Here is a 20,144-nt window from a genome sequence, read left to right as displayed (position 1 = left end):
TGGTTTTATAGAGGTGAAAAATAGATTATTCGTGCGTAATGGACGGTTATTTAACGCATTTTAGAATAGCGTCCTTCTTATGCCTCAGGCTAGAAACTTGTAAAAAAATAAGCCAGAGGAGACCGGTTAGGGAGGTGTGACCCCCCTCACGCCGCGGTAAACGGCGACATCTATTGGGCAAAGGATGTTACTGCATATGGTTACTGAGTGAACGACACAAGGAGGAGTTACACATCCCTCTCAACCGTATAATCTACGTTTTCAGTGTAACGCGCCATCAGTTCAACCCTTACCTTGGATTTACCAAGAAGTTTGTCTTTTGGGGTCTCTGAAAAATCGGCAATCAAGATGGTGAAAGGTAATGATCTTTTTATTATTATTTTTATCGGTTTATTTGTATAGAAGATATAAAACTATTTCGCTATTATTTTTCATATCTTACAGATACTGTTACAACAACCGCTCAGGTGTACGATGCTCGTGAGTTTACTAAATTTTAATTATTCGTATTATTCTTCTTAATTTAATATAGGAAATTGTTTTATAAGGTCCTCAGCAGTTCGACTTTAGCGACGACGATTTCACAAAGGAGGATTACGGTAAGAATCTGTGTTTAGTCTAAAATTGTAGTGTATTGAATTTTAATGTATATTTTGTTTTTATTTTCTAGATTCTATCAAAGCGAAGGAGTTTTCAGTTCTGCACGAAGAGTTGCATTCGCTTCCTTTACTCTGGAGAAATCCACCGGAGGAGGTCGCTGTTTTGGCTAACGAGGCCTCAAGGCCGGTCGCGAGCGGAAGAGGCGAAGAAGAACCGAGAGCTGTTTCCGACGACGCCCGGAGCGCTAACGTACCGGAAGCCGTTCCTATTCCCCTCGTTTCAGGCCGTGCCAGGATAAATATCAGCAGATACGTGACAACGAGTGGTGAGCGATTGATATTTATCATTAATGAGAATTATATAATAAGATAAAGCGCATTCGTTTATTGTTATAGTAGAAATATGCTACGGCGTAATGTTTTGAAATACTACATTACCCATAATGCATAGAGATCAGAATGTTTTGTTTTACTTTTTTAAGATAAAAGCAATCTATTTATACCGATAAAATGAATATACTATTTTGCAGATAGTGAAGAGGACGCCGGTCAAGCCGTTGAGTCGACGTTGGAAGCCTCACGCAGACGCTGTGATTCCGACGAGCGAGCAGTGACAGGGCGCCAGGGGAGGAGACGCCGACCGAATCCAGCCGAACGGAGATGCAGGGCAGGATGCAGGCTTCGTGAGGAAGATTGTATTCGTGAGCGTATTGAATCGATTAGACGGATTACACGTTTAGAAACGACTATGCGTATTGTACAGTCTATTATTAATAATTTTTAAATCCTTATAATGGAACGCTATGATGTGCCTGAGACGTGTAATATACCGACCGATTTGGAGGAAATTGTAAATCAGATAAATGATCCCTTCGCGTCTATAAGACAAATTGACGATTTTGAAGATTTTTTTAGCCCTATAGACGCGGCTTTGGCACGACTTAACCGAGCAAATTCAAACGGAGATGAAAATCATGAAGTACACACACATGTTATTTCAGATAACGATGTAGCTGGTATATCTAATGAAATATCACTCCCATCCGTTTTGGCATTTGGTGACGGATTGGGAATAGACGATTCAAATGAAATTCAACCTGCTGTACAATACATAAGCGAACCGCCTCAATCCAACCAGCAGGTGGCACACATAGTCGAAGCACAACAACCAATTGTGCCACAATCAAATGAAACACATCAACAGCAATTACATAATTCGACGCATTCAAATGAAATACAACCTGCTGCAGCACAATGCATAACCGAACCGCCTCAATCCAACCAGCAGGTGGCACACATAGACGTTTTTCTACAGCCAATTGTGCCACAATCAAATGAAACACAACAACACCAATTTCATAATTCGACGCATTCAAATGAAATTCAGCCTGCTGCAGCACAATGCATAACCGAACCGCCTCATTCTAACCAGCAGGTGGCAAACATAGACGAAGCGCAACAACAACATCAACAATCAAATGAAACACAGCATCAGCAACCACCTACGGTACGCATACACGAAAATCAGGCAAGCGATGAGGATGTACAGGAGGGTACGGGAGGTATTATTAGAACGAGGAGACCCGTTTTTAATAATACAGAATTCCGTAAACGTATTTATACACGTGAGTCCGATGAGCCCCTTGATTTTGCGACTTTTTATACAAATATAGGAGATAATATAAACGAACTAATTGACGAGGTAACTAGATCAACACATCCTGGTGATATCGTGCAAGTGGAATTAATTAGCGGTGATAGGAACGCTAACTGTTATCTGCGTCTTACCGACGATCCAAATATTTTAAACGATGAAGTTAATAATTTATTGGAAAATATAGCTCAATCTAATATAGAGATTTTAGCTAGCGACGAGATCCAAATGGTAGTACAAATTGTCCCGGATATGCGTGGCGCAGGCGGTGTCAGGCGCAAACTACAGTTAACTACAAACGAAGAAATTTTGAGAAAAAAACAAAATTGTTTGTATATGACCTATAATGAAAATAACAAACTATGTTTTGCTTTAGCATTAGCCTTCTTGTTGGACGGGTCGTTAACGGAGGCCCAGGCTATGCAGAAAGCAGAGCATCTACAAAAATGCGTGGGGCTAAACAGTCAAACATCAGTCAGTCTGAGAGACGTGCATAGATTCGAGACCTACATCAAACGAAAAATCGTAATTCTTTACAGAAACGATGATTGTAGGCCGATGTCTTTTTTTGAAACGCATTATCCAAAATCAGAGGATACTCTGTTTTTGTTATTGCTGAATGAACATTATTATGGCATAAAAAGGATCGAACGTTTTGTCGGACAGAGTTACTTCTGCCGACACTGCTACAAGGGGCATTCAGACTGGCGACTTCATAATTGTGAAGGACGATGCGCGATCTGTCTCAACCCCTCATGTAAACAACAACCGCGAAAAATCGTTATTTGTCATGATTGTAACAGATCATGTCTAAACGATGAATGTTATGCCAAGCATAAAGAAAGCGGTCGGGGGATTGAGAGTAATTGCGTCCTTTGGAAAAAATGTCACAATTGCGGTCTATTGTACTACAAATCAAAACATGCCTGCATACAGCCCCGATGTGTTATGTGTAAACAGGTGCTTCCGGAAGGGGGCGACACGTTGCTTAATCCACATCATTGTTACATGCAACCCCTCAAAAACGAGCAGATTTGTAAACAAATAATCTACTATGATTTTGAAACTTGCATAGGGCCGGACGGTAACCATAAAGCATATCTGGTATGCGCAAAATTAAACGGCCTTGAAAAAGAATGGTTAGGGGATGATTGTGTACGACATTTCATCGAATACTTCAGAAATCCACGCTTCAAAGGTGCTACCTTTATAGCCCATAATGCACGAGCCTTTGATTCATACATCTTAATTAACAAGATGATCTGCATGGGGGTTAAACCCGAAATTATTATGCAGGGCAGCAAAATCATCTGTTTCACAGATACCGACTATAATATGAGATATATCGATTCGATATCTTTTCTTACAATGGCTCTGAGCAAATTCCCAAAATCGCTAGGTTTCGAAGATCAGGTAAAGGGTTATTTTCCACACGCGTTTAGCTCTTTTAAAAATCTGGACTATGTAGGTCCATATCCTGATTCAAAATTTTATGGTGTGGAACGCATGACATCCACGCAGCGCGCTGAATTTTTTAATTGGTATGAAAAAGTGCGAGGTGGGATCTTTAATTTTACAGAGCAGGCGCTGATGTATTGTAAAAACGACGTCAACATTTTAGCGACAGGTTGTGAGAAATTCAGGGAGGAATTTTTAAACAGCACAGGAATAGACCCGTTTAAAGCGGTCACGATCGCATCAGCGTGCATGAAAGTTTTTCGCAGTAAATTCTTAATTCCTAACACGCTAGCAATTACCCCGACCGATAATTATAGGCGACAGTTCAGAGCATTCTCACACGACTCAATTCAATACTTGATGTGGGTAATGCATAGCCAAAATATTGATATCACACACGCACTCAACAGAGGCGAGATGAAGATCGGTCGATATTTTGTAGATGGGTATGCGTATGTAAACGGCGAACAATGGGTGTTCGAATATCTGGGATGTTTTTATCACGGATGCGTTGAATGTTTTGACCCTAACCAAATTTGTCCTATGACTAAAAGACCTTTCCAAGAAAAATTTGACGCTACTGAAAAGAGAATGCATGAGCTAACTCATAATCACGGTGTTAAACTTTTTGTTATGAGAGAACATGTCTGGCAACGAATGAAACAGACTGATCCGAGAGTGAGAGAGTTTCTGCGCGAATCAAAATTCCCGGAACCTCTCAATCCTCGCCAAGCTCTTTTTGGAGGTAGAACGAACGCATTTGTTTTGCGGTACACAGCAGCGTCTGACGAACGTGTATTGTACGTTGATGTCACTTCTCTGTATCCTTTTGTCAACAGCACCTGTCAGTACCCTCTCGGGCATCCCATTATCATTCATAGAGACTTTGGTGACCTCAGAAAGTATTTTGGTTTCATCAAAGCCGTTGTCCTGCCCCCCAGAAAATTATATTTCCCTCTACTTCCTCATAAAACAGCTAGAGGTAAACTTGTGTTTACGCTTTGCAAAACATGCGCAGAACTTAACAACCAGAATAGCTCGTGTACTCATGATGACAAAGAAAGAGAGCTGGCAGGTGTATGGACGACGCCCGAGTTCATTAAAGCTTTAGATCTAGGCTACACCGTCTCACAAGTTGATGAAGTATGGCATTTTAATGACACGAGTAATGATATTTTCAAACAATACATGAATACCTTTCTCAAAGGAAAGCAGGAATCCTCGGGGTACCCCTCTCACATCGTGGATGACGCAGGGAGAGAGAAATACATCTCTGACTACTTGAAGCACCAGGGTATTCAACTCGACGCTAGTAAGATAGCTCCAAACCCGGCTAAAAGACAGGTTTCAAAGCTATGCATGAATTCGACTTGGGGCAAACTCGGACAGCGTGAAAATTTAAATCAAACAGAAATTGTAAAAAATCCGGATCGTTTTTTCAACCTACTGTTCTCAGGGATGTACGAGGTGAAATTTTTTCACTTCCTTAGCGATGATGTTTCTCTGGTACAGTACAAATACAACGAACGCGCACAAACACCCGCCTCTCCGACGGCTAACATTTTCATCGCTTGCCTAACAACATCCTATGCCCGTTTAATAATGTATAGGTATTTAGAACAACTGCAGACCAGAGTACTTTATACAGACACTGATAGTTTGATCTATACTGTGAAACAGGGTGAAAACACTCTCCCGTTAGGCGATCTGCTAGGCGATCTGACAGACGAGCTTGATAATGACAGTATCCAAGAATTTGTCTCCGCAGGTCCGAAAAGCTACGCTTATCAGACCAGAAACAAGGGGAAATTGGTCATGAAGGTAAAAGGCATCACGCAAACGCATGATACGTGTCAAGTCATCAATTTTGACAGCGTCAAGGACTTGGTTGACGGATACGTCGACAGCATGGGGGCGCGACCAGGGCTGCTTCATACCCCTCAATTCAACATTGTTCGAGATAAGAAAGGGTTTCATTTGAAAAACACTTCATTTATGAAAAAGTTTCAGGTGGTTTACGACAAACGTCGGTTGCTTCCAGGCGGACGTAGCGTTCCATTTGGTTTTTGATTGTGTTGATTGTGATTGTGACTGTGTCGGAGCAAAAAAAAAAAAAAAAAAAAAAAAAAAAAAAAAAAAAAATAATAATAATAATAATAATAATAATAAATATGAATCCGAACCACATTGATTTTGATACTAGATTAGAAACACCATTTTCATGCCTCGTAGCCGGCCCGAGTGGGTCCGGCAAGACTTATTTTGTGAAAAGTATTTTGGAAAATTGTGAGCATGTCATGAAGTCGCCTCCTGAGAATATTGTTTGGATTTATAATTCTTATCAGGAAATGTATGATGAACTTGAAAAAAAACTGAATAAAAAGATAAAGTTTGTAAAAGGTCTCCCCGAAAGCTTTGAGGACGAATCTCTCTTTCCAGTCCATCTTTCGCACCTGATCATCTTGGATGACGTCATCTTCGAGGCGAGCGATCACCCGGAAGTGGTAAACATTTTTACCCAATACAGACATCATCGGAAAATGAGCGTCATGTTACTCACTCAAAACATTTTCCATCAAGGGAAGTATAGCAGAACAATCAGTTTAAACAGTAATTACATTATACTGTTTAAAAACCCTCGCGATAAATTACAGGCGAGTGTTTTGGCCAATCAAATCTACCCCACGCGTAAAAAGTACTTTTTGGAATGTTATGAGGACGCCACAAAAAACGCTCATGGGTATTTATTGGTAGATCTCACCCCCTCGTCGCCAGATCGATTTAGATTGAGAACCGGTGTGTTACACGGGGAGTGGCCAGCAGTATATTTACCCAAAAGCTCGTAAGATGTCAAAACTTTTAAAAAAAAACGCCCCGCTTCTTAAATTATTGTTTAATGCCCTCCCTCGCAAACGTAAACAAATTCTCAAACAAGCCCCCAAAGCCTTAGTGAAAGCGCTCTGCGAGATTGCATTAAATCTCTTAAAAGGTCATATTCCTCTAAACCCCTCTCAATATAAGAAGTTGAAGAGACGAAAGAAGTTTATTCGGATATTAGCCGATAAAAAAAACAGTCTCAGAAAGAAGCGTATAACTCTAGTTCAAAAAGGTGGTTTCATACTCCCTCTACTGGCCGCTTTTGCACCTGTCCTAGGCAGTATCGTCACCGGTCTAGTAAACAAATAAAACATGAGTTTGAAAACAGCTCAGAAAATGTATTTAGTTTCCCCGCACCAACTGGAACGTTTAAGCAAACCCACACCCAATATTCGGGAGACGGCACAGGATGATTTGGACGTTAGAATGAGAGAGTTATTAGACGATCGTTCTATAACACAATATGAAAAACTAAGAAGATATCAAACTCTATTGCAACGGTATTTAGGACTGCTTAAACAAAGAGATCGTGAGTTGGTTCCGGTGGCTTTGACAGTTCCTAATCCGCGGGGGGTTTTTGGACGTGAAGGAGGAAGACCGGAAAAGATGAACGTGGAGGAGGAGGGGGTGGGGGGAGAGCCGGGGGGAAGTGTCAAGACGAATGCGGATGAATGGGGTGAAATATTACAAACTATTCCGCAACGTCATCGCAAAAACGCCGAATATGTTTTAAGAAAAATATCGTCTCGTGAAGAAAAGGCATGGAATCAGCGGGGGGAGTTTATCTCTAACGGTAGACCCGTCAGAGGCTCGCATATGACCGATTTAGTCAGACATCTTATTGTAAACGGAAAGAAGATCAACGAACGAGGGTTACTGGGTTGGACGGAATTCTTGCAACTAATATCGGAGCATAATATACCCGAGACTGTAGTATCGAACCCTCAAGCCAGAGAGCGTTTAAGATTAATAAAAAACGAAACTATTTTTAAGCATGGTGACGATGACGTAATATCCGGTGGTAAAAGGAAGTGTAAGAGGAAGCAGAAAATCATCAAATGGGAGGATTATTAATTTTACACCTTTCGTCGTGAAAAGAAGAATAAACACACCCACTCGCATCTTTTGTATCTTTTTGCATATGAATTTTATTGAATAAAAAATTTGAAAAAGACATCATGAGCATTGACATTTTTTTTTAAATATATCTAAACAACATGAAATTTGACCGCCGCACATCGTCCTGGGAAACATCCTCCGACTTTCTACGTACGTTGCAACCATAATATCATTCGTAACAACATCGTCATAATATTGGGTTAAAACCTCGCGGTAAGATTCGCCACATCCTCGGGCCGATAAATAATAAACACAATGCTGACCGCATACTGTCGAGAGTTCGTGCTGTAATTGACGGTCGTGGTGGAAGATCCGGTCGGAATGTTTTTTTAAGAAACGGTTTATACTCTCGGGGTAATAATGAAAATCCGGTGGGAATCCGAAAGAATCGAAGAACGTAGCCGTGCCGTCGTCTTCTAACGACAGCGCCAACCAGTGTTCGCCAGGAAGATGGCGAGGGTGAGTATTAACAATAAAGAAGGCGGGGGTAGGGGGCGGTAATATGTCAGTCAACTCATCTTCGGCGAAGACGCCTTGGAATCTTTCCCCCTGAATTTGCCTCATCAGACGCTCCAATTCACGGCCGTTCATCTTTTAATAATAATCGATCAAAACTTCTCTTTTTGAATTAATTTCAATAATGCTGTCGTAAGCGGCATAAACGATAAGGGTTGCGGTATGAGGGAGAGGATTTCTAAATCTCATATCTAATCTTATGACACCGCTGGAGACGGGGGATAACGCCTCTGTATCGGAGGTGGGACTTAGGTTAAAAGCGAAAAGCGCGTAGCCATTTTGAAAGTCCTGCAAGTCTAAAAACAGGGGCAAATCTTTCAGATACCTTCCAGTTGCTTCAAATAAATTATGGAATTCACGTACAGAGTTCCCCGCTGCAAAAAGCGGTTGAAAAGGTTTATTTGGGACCTGAGTACCGTCTCTCGATAGTGCTAAATATTCAATATCGTGATGAGCGAAATTAAAGGGGTTTAAATCTCTTCTGCCCACAAAAGCGTTATGATTAACGAGAGCCAGGACGACACTTTTTGGCATAGTTCCTAGAAAGAGATTGTCTTGATGACATATTCTTGAATTTTGAGGGATGGAATAAGTTTTTATGTTGACTCTCGTAACCGGATATAAGGCATTCCCCTTATTGAGAGCTGAGGCGTGACCCAACGTCACCGCTGGGGAGACGCATACTTTTTTAATAAACAGCGAAGCACCCATAATTTTCAAACGTGTATCGCTGTCAGGTGCACTCATCAGACAGAAATCATCGCTCGCTCTCGTCAGCTTCAACCTTAAATCCACATTATTCAAAAGGTGTCTCTCGCAGAAAAATATATCCGTATGAATTGGGCCGATGACGTCAAATTCTTTTGAATTCTGTATTAGACGAGCCCGTCTAACAAAGCCTTCGTTTACCCCGTCCCCTTCGACGGCTAGCGAGTCCATAACACCTCTCGTATCTTTAAAAAACATCCCCGCCGTAAATTGACTTTTCAGCGTTTCCCCGGAGAAATTTAATAACGTCTCTATTATAGCCCTATAGGGATGCGAGGCGCTAGATTGTGAAATTAAACGGTCGCCAAGGGTGACGTCAACTTGGCTAAAAATAGTATTCAGAGGAAAATTAATTATACTAACGCGTTCGTTAGGGGCGATGTTAGACCCGTCTCGTCGCGTTATTTTTAAGCGCAGGTGTAATAGCGTATCCGCCAAGTCAAGATATTTCGACCCGTCACCGGGGATAAAAAATTCAATAGGGGATTGGTCGCCAAGAGCCGATAGAGGCAAAATCTCAATATACTGACTCTGTTCTATTGAGAGCTGCGTCATGGGAGGTGAAAATAAATCTAATTCGGACATGGTACATTCTTGCGACTTGTGGTGTAAGAGGGCCATTTTTCTTTAAGAGAAAATATCCACGCTGTTTCTCATACGCTTTCTTTTTCGAACTGATTTTCTTTTAGTACTGCGCTTGCGTTTTTTATGCGTCTTAATCCTGCGCCCCACAGGCCTAGAGGCCGGACGCCGCGCCAGTACGACTAGGCCGGACCCGTCTTGATTAATCCCCCTCTTATGACTCATTCTCTCCATAACACGCCCAGCGACATCCGTGGCAATATTTTTAGCCGCTGACTGTAAATGCGGTTTGGCCACGTTCAAACCTCTTTTAACTAAGGGGGCTACGAAACGAAATAATTTTGCAAAAATAGATCCTAATCCGCGGCCGTATTGCACGGGTGCACCTTGGAACCCTGGTATACCGCTTCCGGTCTGATGTTCATAATACTGAACGAAGCGGTAGGGGTCCTGATGTGACGTCATAATAACCATGATCTATCGAGGTCTAAAGTGTAACGTTAAAATGACCTTCCCAAAACAGAAACCAACGGGTTGATTTTGATCCGTCTTAATATGAATCGCTATATCTTCGATATGCTTTTTACTAACAGGATGATAATAAGCCGGATTAAAATTTTTATAAATAATCTCCCCGTATCGGCCTAAAACAGGAACTGCTCTCAGTAGCGGAGCGGATGCGTCACCAACCGCTTGATGTCGAATTACATCCGTATATAAATACAAATAATAATGACCCGCGTTTATATCCGCGGGATGAGGAGCGATAGTCCAATCTAATTCGATAGTAAACCATTCGTCATCTTTCATGCCCAGAATATAAGCTAATGGGCCTACGAAGCGGATCTTGTAGCTGCCTTCCGCCGCGAAGAAAAAAAATGTTCTTTTCAAGAGGTTGAAATTTAATAAAATGAAAGGGCCTATTTTATTTTTTATAGCAACCTCTACCGCCTGTCGTACCTGATCGAGATTATCATAGTCCCCGGGTTTAACCTCTAGAACGTATTGGGTGGACGTTTTCGTATTCATTAAGAAAAATGACGTGTGTTCTTCGGGAATGTTTACCCAGCTGCGCGGATATGAAATTTCCGTTAGGGCCACCTCCCATTCCCCCTTGACCAAATCTAAATGACGCGCAAGATTAACTCTGTATTGCGCAATTGTATTATCCTTAAACATATCCATGCTTGAATTTGACGGGAGAGTTACGTAGAAACCTCCTTCGTTATTGGGATCCATAATAACGTATGATTTATATTGTATATTTCCGTTCATTTTAAATATTTACAACCTGTGACGCGTGCACCCAGCTATTAAATTTTTCCGGCCAGCCCTTCCAACGGATTAGATATTGAAATTTTTTTTAAGAAATGTAAGCGCTCCCTCCTGTGCGGGTTCAAAGACAGGGTGTGAAATGAAGAAAAAGAGGCTCTTTACATTAGTGTGTATTGCGTTTGCTAGAGTGGAGCAATCAGCGCTAGAGTGGAGAGACAAAAAAAATTCTTTCGAAAAATTTCACTTCAACTCGTCACCGTGGCCACAATATTTGCTCAGTAAACATCACATTTGGATATTTTGTAGTCACAAGGGTCTTCTTTCTGACAAACCCACTTTTGTGCGGCTAAGGTGTCATTTAGTACCTTTTATTTGACTTGAAGCGAGGGGAAGTCGCACTTTTTCGCCCATTGAGCCCCATGTTATTTTCGCCGCCTTTTTTTGTCATTTTTTTTAAAAGTCACACGTTTTCAACCTGCTCTAATTTGGTCATTTTTTATCCGATTTAAAAAATGAGAACATGCTTGCGTTCCCCAAAGCCTTGCCGTTCTAACGGGGCATTTCTGAAATCTGTATCTTAAACCGTTGAGTCGTGAGAGCCTTTTGTTCGAGGTGTGCGCTTTCTCATAGAACTCAATTGAAGCAAGCAAAATGTTCGCCCACCTGGTACTTAGGAAATGTGTGTGCGTGAATGCGCATATTTGTTAAAGTGACAGTAACCCATTTTCAGTTTAGTGATTATGGCTTAACTTCCACATTTCTTGATCAATTAAAACCATTCGAATTTTAAACTCTTCAGATCATTCCCTATTTTCGCTTAATAAAAAAATTCAAAGCACAATATAATATTTTTGTTTATGAAATGTAATGTAATGAACTGCTATTTAAATGGTGCTTTTTGAGCTATTCTGCCCACTCTCTCACTTCTGCACAGCAACTGCCTCAAGCATGCTAATGTTACGTTAGCATGCTAATGCTAAGTTTTTTTTTTCTTTTTTATTTTTTTATTTTTTTTTTCTTTTTTTTTTTTTAATTATTTTTTTTTTCTTTTTTTTTTTTTTTAATTTTTTTTTTTCCTAATGCTAAGTTTAGCATGCTAATGCTACGTTAGCATGCTAATGCTAAGTTAGCATGTTAATGCTAATGCTAAGTTAGCATGCTAATGTTACGTTAGCATGCTAATGCTAAGTTTTTTTTTTATTTTTATTTTTTTATTTTTTTTTTTTTTTTTTTTTTTTTATTTATTTATTTTTTTTTATTTTTATTTTTATTTTTTTATTTTTTTTTTTCCTAATGCTAAGTTTAGCATGCTAATGCTACGTTAGCATGCTAATGCTAAGTTAGCATGTTAATGCTAATGCTAAGTTAGCATGGTAATGCTAAGTTAGCATGCTAATGCTAATGTTAGCTTAGCATGCTAATGATCATGCTAAGTTAGCACGCTAATGCTAATGTTAGCTTAGCATGCTAATCCTCCTGCAAAGTTAACATGTAGGAAGTGACCCAGAGTGCATTCGGCTTTCCGCCTTGCGAGAGTCAGCAGTCACATCCAAAATTTCCACGGGAAATTTTTTTTTTTCTAGTTATGTGACTGCTGCGAAGCAGTCACATATTAGTATCCATCCAGGAAAAGCGTTTATTATTATTATTTTTATTATTACGTCTTATTCTTCACATTTTTTCAGACGAAATGCGGGTCGTACCGTAGAACGTACCGGCACAAGTGAGGTGTCAAAAGATGCGTCTCGATTTGACTCGGCGGGGTACCATTTTTTTTCGGAATTTCGAGTTACCATGGCGACGCAATTCCCCCAAAACCCCCCCAAAAAGTCCCATAGGAATGAATGGAGAAGGGGGGAAATTTAACACCTTTTTCGAAGCCACGCTGCGCGCACATACATTGACCGACCGAGACGATTTTTAGCTCATTTTGTTGCAATTTTTCCCATCTTTAGCTCTGTGTCGAAATTTTTTTTAAGAAATGTAAGCGCTCCCTCCTGTGCGGGTTCAAAGACAGGGTGTGAAATGAAGAAAAAGAGGCTCTTTACATTAGTGTGTATTGCGTTTGCTAGAGTGGAGCAATCATCGCTAGAGTGGAGAGACAAAAAAAATTCTTTCGAAAAATTTCACTTCAACTCGTCACCGTGGCCACAATATTTGCTCAGTAAGCATCAAATTTGGATATTTTGTAGTCACAAGGGTCTTCTTTCTGACAAACCCACTTTTGTGCGGCTAAGGTGTCATTTAGTACCTTTTATTTGACTTGAAGCGAGGGGAAGTCGCACTTTTTCGCCCATTGAGCCCCATGTTATTTTCGCCGCCTTTTTTTGTCATTTTTTTTAAAAGTCACACGTTTTCAACCTGCTCTAATTTGGTCATTTTTTATCCGATTTAAAAAATGAGAACATGCTTGCGTTCCCCAAAGCCTTGCCGTTCTAACGGGCCATTTCTGAAATCTGTATCTTAAACCGTTGAGTCGTGAGAGCCTTTTGTTCGAGGTGTGCGCTTTCTCATAGAACTCAATTGAAGCAAAATGTTCGCCCACCTGGTACTTAGGAAATGTGTGTGCGTGAATGCGCATATTTGTTAAAGTGACAGTAACCCATTTTCAGTTTAGTGATTATGGCTTAACTTCCACATTTCTCGATCAATTAAAACCATTCGAATTTTAAACTCTTCAGATCATTCCCTATTTTCGCTTAATAAAAAAAAATCAAAGCACAATATAATATTTTTGTTTATGAAATGTAATGTAATGAACTGCTATTTAAATGGTGCTTTTTGAGCTATTCTGCCCACTCTCTCACTTCTGCACAGCAACTGCCTCAGCCAATCAAAGCTGCTTGTTGTCATCCACGCCTGGAATTTCCCCACCACCGCCCACACACAGTGGCGGCCATCTTGGCCAGGGATTCTCACATTACTGTCCATACAGAGCGGCGGCCATCTTGGCCAGGGATTCTCACACTACTGCCCATACAGAGCGGGGGCCATCTTGGACAGGGATTCTCACACTACTGTCAATACAGAGCGGCGGCCATCTTGGCCAGGGATTCTCACACTACTGCCCATACAGAGCGGCGGCCATCTTGGCCAGGGATTCTCACACTACTGTCCATACAGAGCGGCGGCCATCTTGGCCAGGGATTCTCACACTACTGTCCATACAGAGCGGCGGCCATCTTGGCCAGGGATTCTCACACTACTGCCCATACAGAGCGGCGGCCATATTGGACAGGGATTCTCACACTACTGTCAATACAGAGCGGCGGCCATCTTGGCCAGGGATTCTCACACTACTGTCCATACAGAGCGGCGGCCATCTTGTCCAATTGTTGAGGTGCACCCAGGATTCTCGGCCCCTGAGTGGCGGCCATCTTGGCCAATTGATTAGGTATGACAGGGATTGACCTCATTTCAACAGGAAGTGACCCAGACAGACCTAAATTCAACAGGAAGTGACTTAATTTCAGTAGGAAATGACCTAAAAATGACCTGATATCAACAGGAAGTGACTTAATTTGAACAGGAAGTGACCTAATTTCAACAGGAAGTGACCCAGAACTGACCTAAAATCAACAGGAAGTGACCCTATTTCAACAGGAAGTGACCTAATATCAACAGGAAGTGACCCGACTTCAACAGGAAGTGACCTGTTTCACCAGGAAGTGAGCATGCTAGTGCTAAGTTAGCATGCTAATGTTAGCTGAGCATGCTAATGTTAAGTTAGCATGCTAATGCTACGTTAGCATGCTAATGTTTCGTTAGCATGCTAATGCTAAGTTTTTTTTTTATTTTTTATTTTTTTATTTTATTTAATTTTTTTTTTTTTTTTTCTTTTTTTTTTTCTTTTTATTTTATTTTTTATTTTTTTTATTTTTTCCTAATGCTAAGTTTAGCATGCTAATGCTACGTTAGCATGCTACTGCTAAGTTAGCATGTTAATGCTAATGCTAAGTTAGCATGCTAATGCTAAGTTAGCATGCTAATGCTAATGTTAGCTTAGCATGCTAATGATCATGCTAAGTTAGCACGATAATGCTAATGTTAGCTTAGCATGTTAATCCTCCTGCAAAGTTAACGTGTAGGAAGTGACCCAGAGTGCATTCGGCTTTCCGCCTTGCGAGAGTCAGCAGTCACATCCAAAATTTCCACGGGAAATTTTTTTTTTCTAGTTATTATTACGTCTTATTCTTCACATTTTTTCAGACGAAATGCGGGTCGTACCGTTGATCGTACCGGCGCAAGTGAGGTATCAAAAGATGCGTCTCGATCTGACTCGGCGGGGAACCATTTTTTTTCGGAATTTCGAGTTACCATGGCGACGCAATTTCCCAAAAACCCCGCCAAAAAGTCCCATAGGAATGAATGGAGAAGGGAAAAAAACATCGACAAATTTAACACCTTTTTCGAAGCCACGCTGCGCGCACATACATTGACCGACCGAGACGATTTTTAGCTCATTTTGTTGCAATTTTTCCCATCTTTAGCTCTGTGTCGAAATTTTTTTTAAGAAATGTAAGCGCTCCCTCCTGTGCGGGTTCAAAGACAGGGTGTGAAATGAAGAAAAAAAGGCGTTTTACATTAGTGTGTATTGCGTTTGCTAGAGTGGAGCAATCAGCGCTAGAGTGGAGAGACAAAAAAAATTCTTTCGAAAAATTTCACTTCAACTCGTCACCGTGGCCACAATATTTGCTCAGTAAACATCAAATTTGGATATTTTGTAGTCACAAGGGTCTTCTTTCTGACAAACCCACTTTTGTGCGGCAAAGGTGTCATTTAGTACCTTTTATTTGACTTGAAGCGAGGGGAAGTCGCACTTTTTCGCCCATTGAGCCCCATGTTATTTTCGCCACCTTTTTTTGTCATTTTTTTAAAAGTCGCACGTTTTCAACCTGCTCTAATTTGGTCATTTTTTATCCGATTTAAAAAATGAGAACATGCTTGCGTTCCCCAAAGCCTTGCCGTTCTAACGGGGCATGTCTGAAATCTGTATCTTAAACCGTTGAGTCGTGAGAGCCTTTTGTTCGAGGTGTGCGCTTTCTCATAGAACTCAATTGAAGCAAAATGTTCGCCCACCTGGTAATTACGAAATGTGTGTGCGTGAATGCGCATATTTGTTAAAGTGACAGTAACCCATTTTCAGTTTAGTGATTATGGCTTAACTTCCACATTTCTTGATCAATTAATGCTAACTTTGCAGAACGGACCAGTGCATTCGGCTTTCCACCTTGCAAGAGTCAGCAGTTACATCCAAAATTTCCGCGGGAATTTTTCTAGTTATGTGACTGCTGCGAAGCAGTCATTATGTGACTGCTGCAAAGCAGTCACATATTAGTATCCATCCAGGAAAAGCGTTTATTATTATTATTTTTATTATTACGTCTTATTCTTCACATTTTTTCAGACGAAATACGGGTCGTACCGTAGAACCTACCGGCACAAGTGAGGTGTCAAAAGATGCGTCTCGATTTGACTCGGCGGGGTACCATTTTTTTTCGGAATTTCGAGTTACCATGGCGACGCAATTCCCCAAAAACCCCCCCAAAAAGTCCCATAGGAATGAATGGAGAAGGGGGGAAATTTAACACCTTTTTCGAAGCCACGCTGCGCGCACATACATTGACCGACCGAGACGATTTTTAGCTCATTTTGTTGCAATTTTTCCCATCTTTAGCTCTGTGTTGAAATTTTTTTTAAGAAATGTAAGCGCTCCCTCCTGTGCGGGTTCAAAGACAGGGTGTGAAATGAAGAAAAAGAGGCTCTTTACATTAGTGTGTATTGCGTTTGCTAGAGTGGAGCAATCAGCGCTAGAGTGGAGAGACAAAAAAAATTCTTTCGAAAAATTTCACTTCAACTCGTCACCGTGGCCACAATATTTGCTCAGTAAACATCACATTTGGATATTTTGTAGTCACAAGGGTCTTCTTTCTGACAAACCCACTTTTGTGCGGCTAAGGTGTCATTTAGTACCTTTTATTTGACTTGAAGCGAGGGGAAGTCGCACTTTTTCGGCCATTGAGCCCCATGTTATTTTCGCCGCCTTTTTTTGTCATTTTTTTTAAAAGTCACACGTTTTCAACCTGCTCTAATTTGGTCATTTTTTATCCGATTTAAAAAATGAGAACATGCTTGCGTTCCCCAAAGCCTTGCCGTTCTAACGGGGCATTTCTGAAATCTGTATCTTAAACCGTTGAGTCGTGAGAGCCTTTTGTTCGAGGTGTGCGCTTTCTCATAGAACTCAATTGAAGCAAGCAAAATGTTCGCCCACCTGGTACTTAGGAAATGTGTGTGCGTGAATGCGCATATTTGTTAAAGTGACAGTAACCCATTTTCAGTTTAGTGATTATGGCTTAACTTCCACATTTCTTGATCAATTAAAACCATTCGAATTTTAAACTCTTCAGATCATTCCCTATTTTCGCTTAATAAAAAAATTCAAAGCACAATATAATATTTTTGTTTATGAAATCTAATGTAATGAACTGCTATTTAAATGGTGCTTTTTGAGCTATTCTGCCCACTCTCTCACTTCTGCACAGCAACTGCCTCAGCCAATCAGAGCTGCTTGTTGTCATCCACGCCTGGAATTTCCCCACCACCGCCCACACACAGTGGCGGCCATCTTGGCCAGGGATTCTCACATTACTGTCCATACAGAGCGGCGGCCATCTTGGCCAGGGATTCTCACACTACTGTCCATACAGAGCGGCGGCCATCTTGGCCAGGGATTCTCACACTACTGCCCATACAGAGCGGGGGCCATCTTGGACAGGGATTCTCACACTACTGTCAATACAGAGCGGCGGCCATCTTGGCCAGGGATTCTCACACTACTGTCCATACAGAGCGGCGGCCATCTTGGCCAGGGATTCTCACACTACTGTCCATACAGAGCGGCGGCCATCTTGGCCAATTGATTGGCTAGGCCAGGGATTCTCACACTACTGCCCACACAGAGTGGCGGCCATTTTGGCCAATTGTTGAGGTGCACCCAGGATTCTCGGCCTCTGCCCGCATGGAGCGGCGGCCATTTTGGTCAATTGATTAGCAAGGCCAGGGATTCTCACACTACTGCCCACATACAGCGGCGGCCATCTTGGCCAATTGATTAGCTTGGCCAGGGATTCTCACACTACTGTCCACACAGAGTGGCGGCCATCTTATCCAATTGTTGAGGTGGACCCAGGATTCTCGGCCCCTGAGTGGCGGCCATCTTGGCCAATTGATTAGGAATTACAGGGATTGACCTAATTTCAACAGGAAGTGACCCAGACAGACCAAAATTCAACAGGAAGTGACTTAATTTCAGCAGGAAATGACCTAAAAATGACCTGATATCAACAGGAAGTGACTTAATTTGAACAGGAAGTGACTTAATTTCAACAGGAAGTGACCCAGAACTGACCTAAAATCAACAGGAAGTGACCCAATTTCAACAGGAAGTGACCTAATATCAACAGGAAGTGACCCGATTTCAACAGGAAGTGACCTAATATCAACAGGAAGTGACCCAATCTCAATAGGAAGTGACCTGATTTCAACAGGAAGTGACCTGAAATCAACAGGAAGTGAGCATGCTAGTGCTAAGTTAGCATGTTAATGTTAGCTTAGGATGCTAATGCTAGGTTAGCATGTTAATGTTAATGCTAAGTTAACATGCTAATGTTATGTTAGCATGCTAATGTTAAGTTAGCATGCTAATGCTAATGCAAGTTAGCATGCTAATGCTAACTTAGCATGCTAATGCTAATGCTAACTTAGCATGCTAATGCTAATGTTAAGTTAGCATGCTAATGCTAATGCTAAGTTAGCATGCTAATGCTAAGTTAGCATGCTAATGCTAATGCTAATTTAACATGCTAATGCTAAGTTAGCATGCTAATGCTAATGCTAACTTAGCATGCTAATGCTAATGCTAACTTAGCATGCTAATGCTAATGTTAAGTTAGCATGCTAATGCTAATGCTAAGTTAGCATGCTAATGCTAAGTTAGCATGCTAATGCTAATGCTAATTTAACATGCTAATGCTAAGTTAGCATGCTAATGCTAATGCTAACTTTGCAGAACGGACCAGTGCATTCGGCTTTCCACCTTGCAAGAGTCAGCAGTCACATCCAAAATTTCCGCGGGAATTTTTCTAGTTATGTGACTGCTGCGAAGCAGTCACATATTAGTATCCATCCAGAAAAAGCGTTTATTATGTGACTGCTGCGAAGCAGTCACATATTAGTATCCATCCAGAAAAAGCGTTTATTATTATTATTTTTATTATTACGTCTTATTCTTCACATTTTTTCAGACGAAATACAGGTCGTACCGTAGAACCTACCGGCACAAGTGAGGTGTCAAAAGATGCGTCTCGATTTGACTCGGCGGGGTACCATTTTTTTTCGGAATTTCGAGTTACCATGGCGACGCAATTCCCCAAAAACCCCCCCAAAAAGTCCCATAGGAATGAATGGAGAAGGGGGGAAATTTAACACCTTTTTCGAAGCCACGCTGCGCGCACATACATTGACCGACCGAGACGATTTTTAGCTCATTTTGTTGCAATTTTTCCCATCTTTAGCTCTGTGTTGAAATTTTTTTTAAGAAATGTAAGCGCTCCCTCCTGTGCGGGTTCAAAGACAGGGTGTGAAATGAAGAAAAAGAGGCTCTTTACATTAGTGTGTATTGCGTTTGCTAGAGTGGAGCAATCAGCGCTAGAGTGGAGAGACAAAAAAAATTCTTTCGAAAAATTTCACTTCAACTCGTCACCGTGGCCACAATATTTGCTCAGTAAACATCACATTTGGATATTTTGTAGTCACAAGGGTCTTCTTTCTGACAAACCCACTTTTGTGCGGCTAAGGTGTCATTTAGTACCTTTTATTTGACTTGAAGCGAGGGGAAGTCGCACTTTTTCGCCCATTGAGCCCCATGTTATTTTCGCCGCCTTTTTTTGTCATTTTTTTTAAAAGTCACACGTTTTCAACCTGCTCTAATTTGGTCATTTTTTATCCGATTTAAAAAATGAGAACATGCTTGCGTTCCCCAAAGCCTTGCCGTTCTAACGGGGCATTTCTGAAATCTGTATCTTAAACCGTTGAGTCGTGAGAGCCTTTTGTTCGAGGTGTGCGCTTTCTCATAGAACTCAATTGAAGCAAGCAAAATGTTCGCCCACCTGGTACTTAGGAAATGTGTGTGCGTGAATGCGCATATTTGTTAAAGTGACAGTAACCCATTTTCAGTTTAGTGATTATGGCTTAACTTCCACATTTCTTGATCAATTAAAACCATTCGAATTTTAAAC

The 20,144-nt window shown here is 41.2% G+C and overlaps 1 long non-coding RNA gene across 1 annotated transcript; it reads left to right on the top strand.

Moving 5' to 3' along the window:
• Positions 1-261: 261 nt before the first annotated feature.
• LOC144026685 (uncharacterized) lies at positions 262-693 on the top strand. The gene is made up of 4 exons (XR_013285261.1): positions 262-358; positions 445-480; positions 549-599; positions 671-693. It is a non-coding gene; the product is annotated as an uncharacterized LOC144026685 (long non-coding RNA).
• The last annotated feature ends 19,451 nt before the right edge of the window (positions 694-20,144 follow it).

Source organism: Festucalex cinctus, chromosome 10 (genome assembly GCF_051991245.1).
Source record: "Festucalex cinctus isolate MCC-2025b chromosome 10, RoL_Fcin_1.0, whole genome shotgun sequence".
Taxonomy (NCBI): domain Eukaryota; kingdom Metazoa; phylum Chordata; class Actinopteri; order Syngnathiformes; family Syngnathidae; genus Festucalex; species Festucalex cinctus.
The sequence above is the reverse complement of the archived record's forward strand: the minus strand, read 5'-3'. Positions and strand labels throughout refer to the sequence as shown.